Here is a 20273-nt window from a genome sequence, read left to right as displayed (position 1 = left end):
CTGAGCCTCTCATGAACCCTAGTTTGAGTCCAAATCACTCTTGAGTCAACATAGACTCTCGAATATTGCCTGAATTAACTGATTTTAACAAGAATTTTAAAAGTTAAATTAAAGAAAAAATTGCACATGTTACAATGAAGGTGAAGATTTTTAGCTAAGTAGGATGGGCCCATATAGGGGGGCCGTCCCACCCTTGGGATCCTACTTGCTTATTTAGCTAAATTATTATTTTTAATTAATTTCTAAATTGAATTCAAATCTAAATGAGATCTAATTTCATTTAAATTAAATCCACATTTCCAATCCAAACTCAAATTACTTCTAAATCAAATCTAAATTCAAATTTAGTTTCAAATTCAAATTCATATTTAACTAAATCAAATCCAAATGATTTTCTAAATTTAAATCTAAATTCAATTAAATTCTGAATGTAAGTTTACTTTTAATTAAATTTTAAATGAAATTCAAATTCACTTGAGGTTCAAATACAATTCAACATTCACATTAAATTCTAATTGAAAAAAAAATTCAAATTCAAATTCAAATTAAACTCCTTAATTGAGATATAAAAAACCATCTTTATTTATTTAATAATTATCAAAAAAATTGGTATTACATAAACAATAGAAATTGAACTCTAAACTTAACACTTGCAAGTCAAACACTTCAATCATCTTCACTCTATGACATAAAATCTATCTGTTATTAATTAAAAAACCTATACAAGCATGAGCCAGAACATTAGTTGCTCATGCTTGAGCTTGCCGAGCCTATTTCATGAGTTTGAAGGAACTCTATACCAGCCATAAATGACAAAATTGACTTTTTTGACTTGCATTAAGACTATAAATGCCGACCTTATCTTGTATGATGAAGCGGGGGCAACGCTTCTAACTTAAAAAGAATTGGATTTATGAGCAGATGGTAGCTAGTCAACACGCCGCTGTCTCTCCTCTCTGGCTTGGCCCACTTAACTTGACCAACGCGTCGCTCCCTTGGCCATGTTACCATCCATCGTTATTTGAGAAACCATTCATACCTTCCACGACGGCTATCCCCTGCTCTTCCTATTCAATAGCAAGAAGAAAAAGCAACTACCGTTTCCTCCTAAAATCTTCATCAAGGTAGATTGGTTGTTTTCAGAAGCACATAGTAAAATCGTTGTGGATTAATGGTACTTAGGAATGGCAGTGAGGCGGGGGCGGGGGACAAGGTCTCCACCCCCGCCCCGCCTCAAGATTTTATCCTTCACCCCCGCCTCCATCCCCGGCGGGGATGGATTTTATCCTCCACCCCCGCCTTCATCCCCGGTTCAAACGGGGATGAGGCGGGGCGGGGATATTGCGGGGAAAAGTGGTCGGGGCGGGGTTGGGGCAGGGCGGAGAAAAGTGCACGTCCATCCCCGGACGGGGATGGATTTTAACCTTCATCCCCGCCTCCATCCCCGTTTCATACCCTTCATCCCCGGTCCAAACGGGGCGAGGTGGGGCCCCACTTTCCCCCGGTCCACTGCCATCCCTAATGGTACTGGTACATTACACGTCCCTGTGGCTGGGCTCGAGTAAATGAATTGGTAAAGAGAATCGACCTTCAAATTTTAATTAAGATTTGGAATTAAATTAACTTAAATCTTTGAATAGGAAAAAAAAAATGATCCGCATGGTCCCCAATGAATTGGCTTATTCGAACAAAACCCTTGTTCTTTGGAAGATCTATCTCCTGTCTGGTAATGCGGAATATAGTATTTTTTTTAAAGAAAAGTTCAGGAATATAGTAACACATATTTCTTTGCTAAAGCAACATATTAAGGCCAAACGCATAACCTTTTTTATATATTTTGAACTTAAATAAACGATACAGTGGAAAACATTATGCCAATGGATAATCTTATCCCCTTTGTAATTCTTGTGTTCATGTTTAAAAAATGAGATCATACTGTTAGAAAGAGGATTATAATAACTTTTAGTTAAGAAAAAAAATGGTTGGTTGATATATGAGAGAATCGAAATACTAAAAAGGCACCGTTTTTTTTTTTTTTTGACGATCAAACTGGCCGGGGATTAAAGCACCCCTCCTTTCCAGACCAGGCAGTTATTCAACCACTCATACCAGTGGTGTTCGAACTTGCAATGTCCCCCACAACATGATGATTTAAACAAACTGCTCCTACCGAACAGTCCGAGCCCCCGTTGGTTACTACTGAAAGGCACCGTGGAATAATGATACGCAGAAAAACTTTTATTTTTTTTTAAAATATCTTTTGAAGTTTCATGTCAATTTGTAAAATGTTATAAAGACGAGAACTTTTGTCACGAACTTCCCTTAATCCTTTCGTGAAATATTCTAATTCAAGATATTTTTTTATTGTAAAAGTCTGGGCGTGAACCATGTATCTCATGTTATTCGATCACATATGTTCCACTCGGCTCGGTCTGTTTGGTATGAGGATGATATCTCTTGGCTGGTCCCTTCACTTATTGATCTTACTTTACGGAGACCGTTTCCTCTACTTAAGAATTGTATATATTTTTGTATTTATGACGCGTGCATGCTGATTCTCTGTTAATAATATTCACTTTTTTCAAAGATAATGTAGTTATGAATATTATAAGCTAATTTATGGCACACAATCGCCATTCTTATTAGGGATGGCAGTGGACGGGGGCAGGGGACAAGGTCTCCACCCCCGCCCCATTTCAGAATCCGAACCTTCATCCCGGCACGGGGATGAATTTTAACCTCCACCCTCGCATCCATCCCTGTTTCATGTCCTCCATCCCCCGTCCAAACGGGGTGAAGCGGGGTGGGGCCCCGTTTCCCCTTAGTCTATAGTCATCCCTTAAAGGATTGGGGGCGGGGCGGGGATTGGGACGGGAACAAGGCAAGGCAGGGAAAAGAGTAAGTCAATCCCTGCCTCCATCCCGACACCGGGATAGATTTTAACCTTCATCCCCACCTCCATTCCCGTTTCATGCCCTTCATTCCCCTGTCCAAATGGGGCGAGGTGGGGGCAGATCCCCGTTGTCCCCCGGTCCACTGTCATCCCTAATTCTTATCAGCAATTCGTGCATAGCCCGTTTTCCCAAGTTTATACAGTGATACATTCGGAAGTCAATGAGTGAAACCCACTAAGGCGATTTTGTATTAGCCATTAGTTATCTGCATGCCTTTGCAAATTTTTTAAGTCACTTTTTTTCTATCTTTACCTAATTTTTTCAAGTTTTAATTTTTGTATAATGCACCTGTTTTTCTACAAAGTTGATTTATCCAACAGTGGAAGATAACCCTCTCATCTGACACAATTTAGAAACCAAGATAACAAGCCACCCAATATTTAATGACTCTTAATCCTTAAAGAGAGACAGAGATATCTTTGTTTTCTAAAGCAGCAGCGTCTACGCCAATGTTGTCAATATCGATGCCTATCGAAAGAAAATCGATACGCTTTATTTCTGAATCGGCTATATTTTAATAAATATAAAAAAAATGCTTAAAATTATTTTTTAATATTATTTTAATAGCTTCAATTATTTTTTTGAGGTTGGGGCCGATTAGGGATGGCAGTGGGGCGGGGCGGGGCGGGGGACAAGGTTTCCACCCCCGCCCCGCCTCAAAATTTTATCCTCCACCCCCGCCCCGCCTCCGCGGCGGGGATGGATTTTATCCTCCACCCCCGCCTTCATCCCCGTTTCATGTCCTCCACCCCCGCCCCGTCCCCGCCCCGCCCCCGCCCCGTCCCCGTCCCGACCCCGCCCCCGTCCCCGACCCCGCGGGATGAGCGTGCTCGTCACCGGCGCCGCTGGCTTTGTCGGCACCCACGTCTCGCTCGCCCTCCGGAAGCGCGGTGACGGTGTCGTCGGCCTCGACAACTTCAACGACTACTACGACCCCTCGCTCAAGAAGGCCCGCCGTCGAATCCTCGGCGACCACGACGTCTTCGTCATCGCCGGCGACATCAACGACGCCCGGCTCCTGGCCAAGCTCTTCGACCTCGTCGCCTTCACCCACGTGATGCACCTCGCCGCCCAGGCCGGAGTCCGGTACGCTATCGAGAACCCGGCGTCCTACGTGCACAGTAACGTCGCCCGGCTCCAGGGTTAGGAAATTAGGGAAGGGAGTCAGGGTTAGTAAACAGTTCATCTGAGTTGGGGGCGGGGATGGGGCGGGGCCGGGACGGGGATGGGCCGGGGGCGGGGCGGGGATGGGCCGGGGCGGGGCCGGGGATGGGATGGGGCGGGGCGGGGCGGGGCGGGGGAACGTGCCAGTCCATCCCCGCCTCCACCCCCGGACGGGGATGGATTTTAACCTTCATCCCCGCCTCCATCCCCGTTTCATACCCTTCATCCCCGGTCCAAACGGGGCGAGGCGGGGCGGGGCCCCGCTTTCCCCCGGTCCACTGCCATCCCTAGGGCCGATACCGATTCTGACAACGTTGGTCTACAGCGTCATTTTGCTAAAAATAAATGACAAGGTCAAAATATGATAGCAAAAACGATGCAAATACGAAGCCAGCACCGAATCTCGTGGCTAACCCCTCTTCCCCACGTATCCAAAGCTGCAAACTCCTGTTAACCTTCTCTAGGCAGGAATAGGGCTGTCATCGGGTCGGGTCAGGGTTGATTGGACTCATTCATATAAGTATTAATCGGGTTAGGGTTCAAGTTTCATTGGATCACGAAAATAGAATCTCATATTGGAATCTGCAAATTTTAAAAAATTATTTTTATTAAAGTTACATATAAAATACTGAGATATAGAGTCTAGTACTCGGCTAAACTTGTATATTTCTCGAATCGAGTTCGGGTCGACCCAAATATTAGTTAGGTACGCACTTTTCTTACTCATACCCGAGAAATCAAGTTCGGGTCAAGTGAAGTACCCGATACAAAATGAATCCGTTGACAGCCCTAAGCAGAAATAAAGCATGAAGGCGCGCGCCCATGCACACGCACAGCCTCTCTCTCTCTCTCTCTCTCTCTGCGTAAACAAAGAAAAGAGAGAAAACTGAAAAAAAAAGACCCTTTTTCGCTTTTCCACCCTTGTACACACAATCCCTTTTCTATTTCCATCCTTACATATAAGAAAACCCTAAATAGGTGATAGAATCCCCCTTCTCTCTCTCAATTTGCTAACAGAAAGGGGAAAAAAAGAAATCCCCTCCTTTATTTTGATCCCCACGTCTCTCCAAACCCTAGATAAGATTCTCTCTCTCTCTCTGCGATAATCGTCTAATAAATCCTCTGGTTCCCCACCACCGTCATCATCATCCCAGAGAGGAGAGGAGAGGAGCAAGAAGCACCCCCCATCTCCCCCCAAGATGTCATCCCTATCAGATCTGGGCCGGTTGGCCGGGAAAGCCCCATCGGAGAGGGAGAGGTCCTCCGGCGACACCACCGACCACTTCGACCGGCTCCCCGACTCCCTCCTCCTCGTCATCTTCAATAAGATCGGGGACGTCAAGGCCCTTGGCCGCTGCTGCGTCGTCTCGAAGCGCTTCCACCTCCTCGCCTGCCAGGTCGACAACGTCCTCATCAAGGTCGACTGCGTCATCTCCGACGAGGACGCCTCGTGCATCTCCCCCAAGGGCAAAGGCGTCCTCTCCAACCTGATGCGCTTCCTCCTCGTCCCCCTCTTCCTCAAGCCCTTCCAGACCTTCACCCAGATTCTCGCCTCCCCCAAGAAGCCTGCCAGCAGCCTCTCCGAGATCTCCCACCACTCCCCCACCGAGGTCCTCAAGAACTTCAACGAGATCCAATCCCTCAGCATCGTCCTCCCGGGCGGCGAATTGGGCATCGAGGACGGCGTCCTCCTCAAGTGGAAGGCCGATTTCGGCTCCACCCTCGACAGTTGCGTCATCCTCGGCGCCTCCTCCTTCTCCTCCAAGAGACCCACCACCACCAACACCAGGGTAGTCCCCCAGCAGGACGATTCCAGTGACGCCGGTCCGCCAGCAGCGGCGGCCGCTGACGGGGGCAGCATCCCGGAGAGCTTCTTCACCAATGGCGGCCTTAAACTGAGGGTCGTATGGACGATCAGCGCCCTCATCGCGGCCTCCGCAAGGCATTTCCTCCTCCAGCAGATCATTCTCCAGCACCCGACTCTGGAGAGGCTTGTGCTGACGGATTCAGACGGGCAGGGGGTGTTGTGCATGAACAAGGAGCAACTTCAGGAATTGAGGGTGAAGCCGCTGAACGTCTCTGCGTCCTCGAACCGGACGCAGGTCCCCGCGTTGAACATGAAGCTCTGGTACGCTCCCCAGATGGAATTGGCGGGAGGGATGGTGTTGAAAGGGGCGACCTTGATGGCGATCCGGCCGAGCGATCAGGTCGGGAAGGAGGGAGACGGGTGGATATCCATGGCATTCGAGGAGCCATTTAGGACGGCGGCCGCATCTTTGGCGAAGCGCAGGACCTATTGTTTGGAAATGAATTCCTTCTAGAGGTGCGGTGCTCGGAGAAGCTTTTTTGCAAACAAGGTACGCCTATGTGCTGAAGAATATCGAATCCCCCACCCCCACCCTCCCCGCTCCCCAGAGACAAAAGAAAGCTAGCCTTTTTTCTTGCTTGTCCTGTGATCCGTGAGAGATTGTAAAAATTGGAATGTAGGCTTTGTGTAGTTTGATCACTCTCTTATGAAGGAGCTAACCATGACCCCCTACCCTCTCTCTCTCTATATATATATACACACACTGAATAGTTGTTTCCTGTTGTGTAATGCTCCATTGTGTGCTGCGTCTCCGTCTTTGGTAATGCAAAAAAAAAAACAGTGTGCTGCTTTGGAGTAATATTTGGGGCATCAGCATCGTGTACTGTTTGTTGTTCCAATTTGAAGCCCCTTCGGTGCGTAGAGGGGAACGTACATAAGTGGTGGTTGAGGAGAATGCCTACCTTTGAGTTGAGTTAATTGGGGATCTTTTGGGATTGGATTATTTGTTATGATCCTTGACGTGTATGTTAATGGTCGATGCTAAGGAAAAGGGGAGTATGTTTTTTTGTTGTGTTTTAGTCTCTGTAGCGGTGCTGCCTATCTTCTTCTTTCGTTCTCCTCGTTACTCTTGTGAAAGAAATGTGATGGTTTTAAATGTTGAGTGCATTGAATTTTTCATCTTTTCATGCCATTTGTGTCATGGGAGTCCTAGGATGAAAGAGTTTCTTTGATCTTCGTTTCTTCCACAGATCCACTTTATAGGAGCTTTGTCGTGGTCCACCGAGATTTGATTGAATTATTTATCATGGAAAGATGCCGGCCATTGATGGCTATTGCCTCTTTAGGACCACATAGCTCATCGCAATCCTCTTTGCTGATTTTCTTTGTTTTTGGATTAGGGTCGTGCATGAACCCTTCCTGTCGGCTATCTCAAATCTTAATCATGCAATTCCAGCAGTGATTGACAGATAGGCTGTGCCTATAAGTATCGTGGACTTGGTGGTGCTGCGCGGGGTTGGGGGGTAAGAAAAAAATATCTGGCAGTCCGTCTACTTTTAGCTTTCAATCTCCTATGCAGAAGTCCATTCTCAGTTTGATGTCCGCATAAATGCCCATGATCGGTTGTTGGTGCTTTTCTTGGAGGCCTAATTATAGGGTTCTTACAGTGATGAATTCGCCTTTTTTTTTCTGACATTTTGAACATTTCATTCGCCTCTGTTTTTTTCAGTTGGTTGGCATGGCGTTCTCCTTTATTACTGAGCGGTGAACAAGTTGGGGAATTTGATCCAGGAAATGGGTGGAGTTGGCCTTACTCATATATATCTTGTTATAAGCTCCAAGACATGGAGATTAAACTGATCAGGAACTTTGGATTTCCCCGGTGGCGCACCTTCTTCAGCCATCCAATGTTGAGTCCGTTATATGGACTTAATAAGATCCTTGCCTGACCTAGTCTACCAGCTTGAGGTGCTCCAATAATTTGTTGAGTATTAAAAGACGTCTCAAGTCTACAAACTGAAGTTGGACTTTGCTGAAAGTATCAAATTAAAAGGTGACTTTGCTGAAAGTATCAAATTAAAAGCCTTTTGGGTAAAGGTGATCAATATTTGTAGCTGTGGATTGAATCGCAGGCATATGTCAAAACAGGGGTTTGGCCATAAAAAGCATGCCCTCTATAGCGCCCTAAACCAACTTTGATAACTAGGCCTCGTTTATGTCACTTTGAGTTTTGGCCTTGGTTGCTGCATCTTTTAAGACAGCCGTTCTTATCACCAACTGAAAGTTTTGGCCTTGGTTGCTGCATCTTTTAAGACAGCCGTTCTTATCACCAACTGAAAGTTTTGGACTTGGTTGCTGCATCTTTTAAGACGGTCGTTCTTACCACCAACTGATTATTTCATCAGGTTTCCCATACCATACGCCAATTTCTCGCTTATCGACATATTCATAATGCATTCAATTCATTTATAATTGTGAAGTTAAATGCGTGTTCGCCTACGCTACTAGGAGGAGACAAGTATAGTCGAGAGATTTTAGTCCCGAGGAAAAAGAAAAAAGAACCGATTGTTTGTTTCTATTCATGCCAATGGATAGGAACCAAGCGTAGGTATTCTGGCAATTTTGGCTCTTGCTCGTATCGTCATGGAGTGGACTAGAAGGCCTTTTTTATTGTCTCTCCTCCCCCCCCCCCCCCCCCCCCCCCCCAAAAAAAAAAAAAAAAAAAAAAAAGGAAAGAAAAAAGGACTGAAAATCGCAAATTTTTTGGACTTTTTTTTTTCTTTACTCGGAGAAACAGCTCCAGGCGCAGAGACCTAGCCGAGCTGCTCAGTCTGCTGTACTTACCGTCTTTGTTCATGTCAGCATAAAACTTCGAGGGCTTACCCTCGATCCCAGTGAGTCGCCAAGTTCGGCTTAAGCAGGGTGTGACGCCCATGAGATTTGAAACTTTTTTGGACTCTTGGTTCATCTGTTTAATAACTTTGACTCTACCGAATGGGAATTGAGGAGATAAGTTCACGAAAATAATTAGCCGATGGTATGGCTTGGTGATAGGCCGTTTGAAATCATGCAAATGGTTGCTGATAGTCTTGATTAGCTGATTGCATCCTGAGGGTGGATTTAGTGGAGACCAACTCTTATTAGCCCCCGCAAAGTCGCCAAGGTCCTAAAGCTCAACACAGAAAATTTAACGAGAGAATGCTTTTAATTTTTCAGCAGCAGCAGAAAAAGCATAGGAACAAAGAAAATCAGACGGAAAACTGTGGGTGTTCCTATCTTCCTCTTTCTAAAGTTAAAATAAAGGGAAACGCTCTGGATGGATTTGACACGTCCAAGTATTAAAAGAAATTTTGTGTGTATGATTTTGCTTGCACAAGGTCGAGCTTATCTTTGCTTCGCAGGGACTTTATTGAGAATGATGAAGCAATAGAACACTGGGTCCATGTATCATCATGAACAAAGCAATTCAGTGTTTCTGGGCTATCACTCTCTCTTTCTGTTTGTTTTTTAGCTAAAGCCAAGGACACAACGCTACCGAGTCGTAAAACAAAAGTATAAAACTAGCGGTACTGTAAAGAAAGGCTGCAGCATACTAAACACTGAATTTTGAGAACAATTAAACTACAGTTGATGCAGCTACTGGCAAAATTGAGTAGTTGGCAACTTGGCATTCCAATTTTTCTTTCACAAAAGGGAGGACGAGTGGTCGAGACCTGAAAATCACCACAAATGGTGATATTTTGAATATCCATCCTCATTATGACACCACCATGGGGAGTCCTTTTGAGTTTCTCAAAGGCACATTCGTGCCACCAATTGGGCTCACTCAAAGGCATTTTGGCACCAAGCCATTTGAGTGGTACGGACATGCCTCCTTAAAAGATGTGCGGTGGATATTGAAAATCACTAGTGATTTGTGTATGCTTTTCTGTATGAGATTATTTCTGCTGCTTTATTGTGCAGCTTGTTTTTGATGTGGTGTGTATCACTGGGATTAAGTTCGGCGGATGGTTTCTATAATAAAACAAAGGGACGTTTATGGTGGGAGACACTTCCACTTGACTATGTTGGTCATATATGACTCATGATGTCCATGCACCTCATGCATGGTCTAATGCGCTAAGGAGAGGATTGGGCCCACTCTTTGCTTAGCACATGGGGGCGCTCATACATAGGCATATCCAAATGTAGGCACATTCAAATGTGCTTCATTTGGATATTATCTTCAAGACAATTTTTCTTTTTATGCGAATCCACATGGTTTTCACTTTGTGTTTATTCTTCCGGAACCAATAAGAGCTAAACATGACTCATGGAGTACTAGACAATTTAATTTTATAAAAAATATTTTTGGAAGAATCATTCTTTAGAATATAGCATATTTCTTCTCTCCTAAATACTCCCTTTTGAGAGCCAAACATAGCATTAAGTCGTTCACTACCTCCAACAAATTTTGCAAGAGAATTATTCAAATTAATAATTTTCTTCTCAAGCAACTCATTTTTGGCACACACATTATTTTTCTCAATTAATAAATCATTCATCTCATTTTGCATGCTTACATTGAGCTTGGCTAAGCTCTTAGTATTTTTCTTAAAGCTTTCATTTTTATTTTGAACTTTACAAAGTTTTTTAGCAATTCATCAAGTGCTTCTAAAAGCTCATCAAAAGTGAATGAAAAATAGTCATGATCATCTAACCCATCATGGTCGTTCTCGTTGGCCATGAAACATATATTGACAACTTCATGCTCACTTTCATCGGATGAAGAGTCGTCTTTATCACTCCAAGTACATTATTACCTTTTTGTTCTTTCTTTTTTTCCTTGCTTTGATGGTTCTTCTTCAATATAAGACAATCTATTTGAATGTATCCCGGTCTCTTACATTCAAAATAAATTATCTCATCCTTTGATTGTTTCTTACGAGAAGATGTTTTCTTTGCAAAATTTTTACAATTTCCTTGTCATTTCGTTTGATATCTAAAGGATTTTTTGAACTTCCTTGACATCAAGGCTAATTCTTCTTCTTCACTCGCTTTCTCTTCATCACTACTTGAATCAATAACATTTGTTTTTGCCTTTAGTGTAAGTGTCTTTTTCTCCTTTACTTCAACTTCCTTATCCTCTCTCTTCAATGAGATCTCATGGATTATAAGAGAACCCATGAGCTCGTCCAAAGACAACTTGTTGATGTCATTGGTTTTCTCGCTTGCCATAACTTTTCAGGCTCCACATTTTGGGAAGAGATCATAGTACCTTGCTCACCAACTGTAGGCTTGAGTGTTCTTTGATCTATTAATTATATTGATGAACCTCGTGAACATCTTGGTTACAGACTCTTCGGGCTTCATCTTAAAGAGTTCGTAATCATGCACCAACATATTAACTTTGTATTGCTTTACTTGAGAGGTATCTTCATGAGTTACCTCAATTTTGTCCCATATCTTCTTAGCATTACTATAAATTGATACACGATTAAATTCATTAGCATCAAGAGCACAAAACAACAAATTCATAGCTTTAGTATTAAGGGTTAGCTCCTTGAAATCGACTTCAATCCACTTAGATTCATCTGCTTTGGTTTGTATGAACCATTCACCATAATCTTTCTCACCTCATAATCAATGGATTGAATAAAAATACTCATTCTAATTTTTGAATAGTTATAGTTTGATCCATCGAGTCTAGGAGGTCGAATGGATTAGGCTCCTTCACTAAGAGGAGTTCTTATGATGTTTGCTATATAGATCTTCAAACGATAGAATTTTTAATGAAAAAGCGAGGTTCTGATACAAATTATTGAGTCCCAGTATGGTGAAACACCCAAAAGGGGGGTGAATTGGGTTTTTATAAATTTTTTATTCTTCACATAAATAGAAAGCTATAAATTAAAAGAAGCAATGTGAAAGCAAAGACAACAATCAAGTATGACACAAGATTTATAGAGGTTCGACTCAACTCCAGTTTATGTCCTCTTGGCAGTGCCCTTGCTCCACTAAACCACTAGCTTCACAGTGCTAGTAACCAATGCACAAGTTTTACATCGCTTGTGAAACCCAACGTGAGCTTTCCCATCTCACGTAGCTCAACCCAAGAGCTACTGATACAAATGTAATTGAAAAAATCACTCTTTACATAAATTACAATCTCAACACAGTAAGAATATGGGTGAGCCCAAAGCATAAAATCCCTAAGAGATTCCAACACAAGAGAAAAATTGATGAAATCATTGTCGAAGAGCTTTTGAACACTTGAGAGCTTTGAATCTTGATGTTCTTGAGGATGTGCTTGATTTTCACAACCTCTACAGTGGTCCTCCATCTTGATTTTATACTCAAAGAGGATTTAGATTCGTTGGGGAGGTGATGGGTAAAAAAAAAATACAACTTCCAACGTCTTTATGACCATTGGGATCCATCTGTTGAATGCAAGAGTCGACTCTGAACACCCAGGGGTTGACTCTGTATCCCTGAGGGTCGACTCATCTTCTTTAGATTGAAACTCTATCATTTATAAAAAAAACCAAAGGAGTCGACTCTTCTTTGAAGGTGTAATACCTAAAATTTTTAAAGGTTTAATAAATTCTTTTATTCTGATTTGTGAAATTTAAAGTAAGCTTGAACCCCATCAAATTTGAGTCAAATCTAAATGAGATTCGAGATTCAGAAGCTCGATCAAAGTGAGATAAGTATTTGAATCCTTTGTTTGTTCTGGATACTGATCCAGATCCATAGTGAATGGATCCTTTAAACAGATATGGACAATATCCAAATAGATATTTTAACAGATTCATATATTAATCTAGATCCAAATTTTAGGGATATATATATAGGAAAATATTTAAATTATTTAGGGACAAAATAGTAGTTTCACAACTAAGGGTATATTCTAGAAAGTAATAAAATTATTTAAGGGTAAAATAGTATTTTTTGACTCAAAGGCATTTTCATCAAAATAGTTAAATTATACAAGGTCAAAATGGTAATTTACCTTTCTAGGGGCATATTCAGGTAATTACCTAAACCATAAAGGGGTAAAAAGGTAATTTTCATAACCCAAGTGGCAACTTGGTTATGTGGAATCAGACCAAGGCCATTTTGGTAAAAATAAATGAGATTAAATAAAAGAAATAATAAAATAATCAAAATTCCCACCTTTTTTGTAAAACCATCCAAGGTTAATGGTTTTTGCAAGTGGTTTTGCAAAACCATATTCCAGAAACTATGGGCCCAAAACACAGTTTTGAGGATGGCCAATCAAGAGAGGACACCTAGCAGGGGTCTCTCTCTCTCTCTCTCTAGGCTATAAATACCCCTAGGGCTCTCTCTCTCCTTAAAAAAATTGTTCCCCTTTCTCTCTAGCTCTCTCCCAATTTTTGTTTTTCTCTCTCTAAAATCTAGGTTCTCTCTTTAGAAAACTCTAACCAAACACCATAATTTTTTTGATTTGTTCTGGTAGAAAGATTGGTAACCCCGACCTCTATATTCCTATGGTTTCAATTTATTTGTGTGAACTTTGTCCAAACAAATCCGACTTTTGGAGCATCGCTAGCAGAAGTGATGTCTGATTCAAAACACGATAAACAAATCTGAGCTCTCATGCGACTTGGCCGTGCACACACACAACCCTTGCATAGGTTAATCCTTAAAGCATATTCGAGATGCTTCACATGGTGCAACCACAACACTGGAGGCCTTAAATGGCCACCTCCCTATGACGTGGAGACCTCACTACCATGCACTCCTTAGAATGCACTTCTAGGCACACACGCCTCTGTCAAGGTGTATTTACATGGACACCCGCAACACCAGAGGCCTCAATGGACCACCCTCTTTTGTTTATGGAGCCCTTCACAACTGTGCACCTTTCTTAACACCCTCGCCCTCGTTAAGGCACTTTTCACGGTCCGCCCAAGGCACTTATAAGACCCAAGAATTTTAGGTATTTTAATATAATATCGAGGAATTTTTTTAAATGGGAAAATATTTGCTTATATTTCTAGAATATAGAGTTTTATATTAATTAAATAGAATTGTTAATTTAGTATTTGTTTGATCTAGAAAAGTTTATTAATTTTGAGTTACGCCTTAAGCAATGATTTTATTTAATTAAAGTTTTTAACTTAATGGACTAGAACAAGCTAGAAGGTCCAAAGTAGAAAGAAAGACTTGAAATGGAATTTAAGAAAAATAAAGACTTCAAATAGAATTTCAGAAAAATATAGACTTAAAATAGAATTTTAGAAAAATAAAGCCTCAAAATGGAATTTCAAAAAATAAAGACTTGAAATGGAATTTTAAAAAAATAAAGAATTGAAATGGAATTTTAGAAAAATATAGATTAAAATGGAATTTTGAAAAATTAAAGACTCAATATAGAATTTTGAGAAAAATAATATCCAATATGAAATTAACATTAATTGAGGTTGTTAAATAGAATATCTAAAAAATGATAAAATAATAATTAGTTAAAGTAAAGAGAAAAGATAAACTAAGTAGTAATAATAGTTTGAATATAACCAAATGAAATAATAGAATAATAAATAGTTAAAGTAAAGAAAAAAGACAACTAAGTCGTAATGATAAGTTTGAATCTAACAAGATGGAAGTACAACTAGAGGGGGGCGATTTTTCATAATGATTAGATTTAGAATTTTAAATCCATGTGAGATACACCCAATCCCAAGGTGAATCTCCAAAATATCATAGGTAGAACAAATAAAGTATAGACACTAGAATCTCTAGCTTAGAATAGGTTTCTATATTAGGAAAATTCTACATGTAATATGGAAGTCAAGGCTTACGCTTGAGAGAAATTTTTTGAGAATTGAGATGATTAGATCTCAACCTTTGATTCCTTATAATTGATCCAAGCCACACATCTTGGATGTAATTAGAGGCACCCTTCAGTACTCTCAAGTGAAGAAAGAAGAAACTCAAAAAATGTGAAAGGGCGAGAAGAACAAGAAAGAGAAGGCAAAGATGAACTCTTGGATGCTTAGAACTCTCAAATTGATAAGGTATTTATAGGGAAAAGGTAATGATTACTTTATAAATAGATGGCCAAGATCAATTACATGGAATAAAGGGTTGAGATTAAATCATCTCAATTTCCAAAAATTTTATCCCAGGCATAACCCTTGACCTTTATATCTTAAGTTGAATTTTCCTAATATGGAAACCTATTCAAGCTAGATATTTTAGCCTTTATACTTTTTTTGTTTTACCTATGAAATATTTGGAAATTCACATGGGATTTGGTCCAACTCACTTGGATTTAGGAAATGATGTAGTGCAAGAGCTCGATGTGCAATAGGACCCTGATCCAAACACCCTTAACTACGTTTTGATCTTGGAACCAACTATTACTTATCTTTTTCTAACAGGATATTTAATTAAACCTTTGATGATGTATAAACTTTATTAACTTGTTCTCTTTACAATGCATTAAATGGTTTTTAGTTCTTATGGTTGAAACTATATAAATTTCTCAATTCTGTGACCCGCTGGGATCGTTCGACTTTTCAAAACCTAATTTTTTTTGCTGTGCTATTTCAAAAAAAAAATGGGGTTACAATTCTAAATTTTTAAGTTAAAAATTTTGAGGCGTTACAAGAGAGGTTTGGATCAGGGTCCCGCCACACATCAAGCTTTCACATTGCATCAATCTTTGTTACCTGCACCCCATAACAATGAGGTCAAATTCTTTCGAGCAGGTAAGCAAATTTAAACATCATGCACTATGATAAGAAATCAACTATCTATCTTATTCTCCGATATGCAATATCAATGTGACTAACATGTTAGAAATATGAAATGACATGTTTATAAACTTGATAACAACATTAATAGCATGTGCAGAACAATAAGAATCATATGATCATAATCTCAATAATATGCTTATAGTCTGAGATGAATCACAAATAACTATGTCACTTGAGGTTATACCATCCACCCTCTCTTAGGTGAACCTATGTGTGAATGTGTGACATGGGTGACTTCATCTTCATTATGGGTAATGTTAATAGTTATGCACTCGTGTCATACGAGGTGTTAAGGCTCAATAGCTCCATACTTTTCACAGAGCAATATGTCATGACAAGGTCTATGTACAACCCAAATCATGTGTCCCTTCGAAAAGCACTTTGCCAGTGATGACGTCAATACAAGATTTAATGTGTGGGAGTTAGTATAAGCAGTGAGACTTCCTCTCATGATAGGGGGTCATGGTCACCTCACTCTCAATAGAGCACTCATGCATTCTTCCAATTAGTTCATTCCATACACATAAAAGATGTTTAACATGTATCAATTCATAGCATAACAATTAAGATAAAACATAAACATCCTAATTACTAACTCTTAGGTAACATATGCATATATGCATTCTTTGCCTAGCCTTTCAGTTTGTAGGCATCATAGCTTCACACTAGGTGTTCATATATTTGGCGCTCAACCTATGCATAGATATTCACATGTTGGATAAGATCATAAATCCTTTATCAATGCACTTTGCCACATTGGTGAGCATATGTATCACTCTTGAGTGTTTGAACAACGTATCATTGTTTGGCTTATGTCACAACTTTGTAGGGTTCGACCGTATCTTATGGTATAGGCGTGTGTATCCTTTCAAGGAGAAGGAATCTAAGTATAGACTTGTCTAGCCTTTCTCTAAGGCAACAATATTATGTACTTCTAGGCACTTTGCTTTTGATTCGTGCTAATGCTTTACTTGGCCTAATCGAGTATTGGACACATACTCATTTCTCTTATCTTTTCGAATAATTGAGTTAGGACTATACCTGCAGAAGACTCAAGTTCTTTGAAATGGATCTCTTTGTAGAATATTTTTGACATTTTCTCAAGGTCTGTTTGGGTGAACACTAATTCCTAAAATCCAGTTAAGTAAATCCAAATTTACAAAACTCCATTGGATGAATCCAAATCCATTTGAGTTGATCCAAATCCAAAATCCATTTAAGAGGATCCAAATCCATTTGGGTAGATCCAAATCCAAAAATCCAATTGAGTAAATCTAAATCTAAAATCCATTTGAGAGGATCCAAATCCATTTGGGTAGATCCAAATCCAAAATTCATTCGAGTAGATCCAAATACAAAATCCATTTGAGTGGATCCAAATCTAAAATCTATTTGAGTAGATCCAAACCCAAAACCCATTTGAGTAGATCCAAATCCAAAATCTATTTGAGTAGGTTCAAATCCAAAATTTAATTGAATAAATCCAAATCCAAAATTCATTTGTGTAGATCCAAATCCAAAATCCATTTGAATAGATCCAAATCCAAAATTCAATTGGGTAAATCCAAATCCAAAAATCAATTTTCAACAACCTATAATTATTCAAAAATCTGATTTTTATTGAGAGAAATCCGAATTTCCAAAAAATCTATATTCTTTTGGTTAGATGAACCACAACCATCCAAATTCTTCAATTTCATGTTTAATTCATCTAATTTACTTTGGTAATAATTCTAATGATCATTGTTGCACAATTTTTTTTTCAAAATTTGATTTTTTTTCCAATTACATCATGCAAACTTTAACATACACTTTCCTATATCCACATGAATAAGATTCAAGAATGCAAGTATAATCAAGACATATTCTTTCACACAAATTTTCAAAAGTAAAATTCCAATTTGTCATTATCACATGGATTTCCAAAAAGTCTTTCAATTTGGAAGTAGTATGAGTTGAATAATTCTAAAATGCATGAATGCGTATATCTTAAAACAAAATTTCTCTTAATACTAACTAAACTTTTCCATGATAACGAACTATCATTAGAACATGAAAAATCATTTTTCTTCTCATATGAATATAATAAGGAAAATTGTGTAACTTGAGAAGAGATAAGGAGAGAAAGAGTAGCAACATGCTCATTTTTTATATCCACATGTGTTATAAAAGTGCATGTTTATATAGTTGAGGATAGAGATTAGAAGATAGAAGAAAAATTAAATATTATCAAGATGTATAAATAATAAATTTACTTACCTTGACTTGAAAACTTTAGGCTTGAGCTTCTTCTTGCTTTGGCTCTTTCAAAGTACTAAGGAGGTAGAGAAGAGTTCCTAAAGAGGCACCCCTCACTACTCTCAAATGAAGAAAGAAGAAACTCTAAAAATGTGAAAGGCAGAGAAGAACACGAGAGAGAAGGGAGAGATGAACTCTTGGATGCTTAGAACTCTCAAATTGATGGGGTATTTATAAGGGGAAGATAATTATTACTTTATAAATGGATGGCTAAGATCAATTACAAGAAATAAAGGGTTGAGATTAAAGCATCTTAATTCCCAAAAATTTTATCCCAAGCATAAACCTTGACCCTCATATCTTAAGTTAAATTTTCCTAATATGGAAACCTATTCAAGCTAGATATTTTAGCCTTTATACTTTTTTTGTTCCACCTATAAAATATTTGAGATTCACATGAGATTTTCTGCATCTTACTTGGATTTATAAAATATTTGGAGATTCTTATTTGGATTTAGTGCATCTTGCTTGGATTTAAAAAAATCTAATCATTAGAAAAAATCACCTTCCTCTTAGTTGGATTCAAACTTAGTTGTAGTTCTTAGTTGTCTTTTCTGTTTACTTTGACTAACTATTTATTTTATTATTCCATTTAGTTAGATTTCAAACTATCATTACTTCTTAGCTATTTTTTCTCTTTACTTTAACTAACTATTATTTTATTACTTCTTAGATATTCCATTTAACAACCTTAATTAATGATAATTGCACATTGGATATTATTTTTCTCAAAATTCTATATTCAGTCTTTAATTTTTCAAAATTCAATTTCAAGGCTATACTTTCCAAAATTCATTAACAAGACTATATTTTCCAAATTAATTTACAAGGCTATATTTTTCCAAAATTCTATTTCAAGGTTATATTTTTCCGAAATTCTATTTCACGGTTATATTTTTCCAAAATTCTATAATGACTAATCAAATTTAATTAGTCCTACTAACTTAGCATCCTATACTCTAGATATACAAGCAACATGTAGAATCAACATTTTCATTTGAAGAAAAATATTAAAAATACCTGAAAATTCATGGGTCTTACATGTTATATGTCATCTTGTAATTATGCCCCCATGCATACTACATGACATATTCATTTTTGCTTTCATGTATCATCCTATCATGTCATGATTCATCTACACATGCTCTCATGTATGATCCATTTATAACAGACTTTCATGCATGATTCAGTTACAACATGCCTTATGCATGATTCAACCATGTATGTTTTTTATCCATGAAACATGTCACATGTGATTCAATTTTTCATACATGATATATATCACATCATTATTTTACACACAAATAGGATACATGTTAGGACTCATTCATGTTCATACACATGATTCATTCATTTCAAAGCATACATTCATGATACCTACTTTACATATATGACATGCATACAAAATTACTATTTCATACAAGCATTTATAATAGTCATGACAATCACATCTGTCATGCAACATTTATTTCACACAAATCTATGCTCAAACATGTACCTGCAGCAAGCACACTCCATATTTCACTATCTAAAATCATGACAAGGATGATTTCTTAAACTACAACAAGAAAGTACTTTTATTCCCATACATTCAAATCATGCTCAGCATGATCATACTTACCACTGATATTTACCCAATTTGTATTTTGTATTGCATTCTATGTACATGGCTTTTCTAGCTGCAAGTAATACTTAGTAATAAGTATCACTTATTTATTTTTATACTTGCAATTCAATTAGCACAATGCAATATATATAACTCTAAGCATTTATACTATTATAACTAAACCGATAATTACTTTTAAGAACATTCCATTTGCGAACACAAACTATGCACATGCATACACGAAGACCGCACCAGCGATGTGCGTGTTAACATGGTTAACTATAGAAATTCATGCACTCTCAAGTGCATGCTTATGATGCAAAACTATGAAATCAAAAGCATATTCATAACTTGTATAAAACCCATTTCGAAACAAAGTTTCAAACATGTGTATCCGACTTTTGAAAATACTTTTGAAACTTTGTTCGAAAGCCACATTCAAACCTGGAATATGGTCTCACTTAGGCATTTCACCAAACACTTAGCTTAGGCAAATCACCTTTGTCAATCGATAAAAGTATGTAGCAGAACCTGAAAAGTCAAAGGCCGCAAAAACTGCAACAAATTTTCCCTTCGACAAATCCCTGAATACTAGGTGTGTGGCATGCAACGACACTGCACAAGCAATACCGTTGGGGTATTCTCTCACTGACGGAGAGCACTACAACACTGCACACATA

At 38.9% G+C, this 20273-nt stretch overlaps 1 pseudogene across 3 annotated transcripts; it reads left to right on the top strand.

Moving 5' to 3' along the window:
- The first annotated feature begins 4952 nt into the window (after nucleotides 1-4952).
- LOC149845039 (F-box protein At5g46170 pseudogene) lies at nucleotides 4953-8368 on the top strand (annotated as a pseudogene). 3 transcript variants are annotated; one of them, XR_016430164.1, is made up of 3 exons: nucleotides 4953-6475; nucleotides 7326-7448; nucleotides 7655-8368. The product of XR_016430164.1 is annotated as an F-box protein At5g46170 pseudogene, transcript variant X3 (transcript). The 3 variants fall into 3 exon arrangements; XR_016430162.1 differs by lacking the exon at nucleotides 7326-7448; XR_016430163.1 differs by lacking the exons at nucleotides 7326-7448; nucleotides 7655-8368 and adding an exon at nucleotides 6767-7106.
- Nucleotides 8369-20273: the final 11905 nt, after the last annotated feature.

This window comes from Nuphar pumila, chromosome 2 (genome assembly GCF_984573655.1).
Source record: "Nuphar pumila chromosome 2, dmNupPumi1.hap1.1, whole genome shotgun sequence".
NCBI lineage: Eukaryota > Viridiplantae > Streptophyta > Magnoliopsida > Nymphaeales > Nymphaeaceae > Nuphar > Nuphar pumila.
This window is presented reverse-complemented; position numbering and strand designations above follow the sequence as displayed.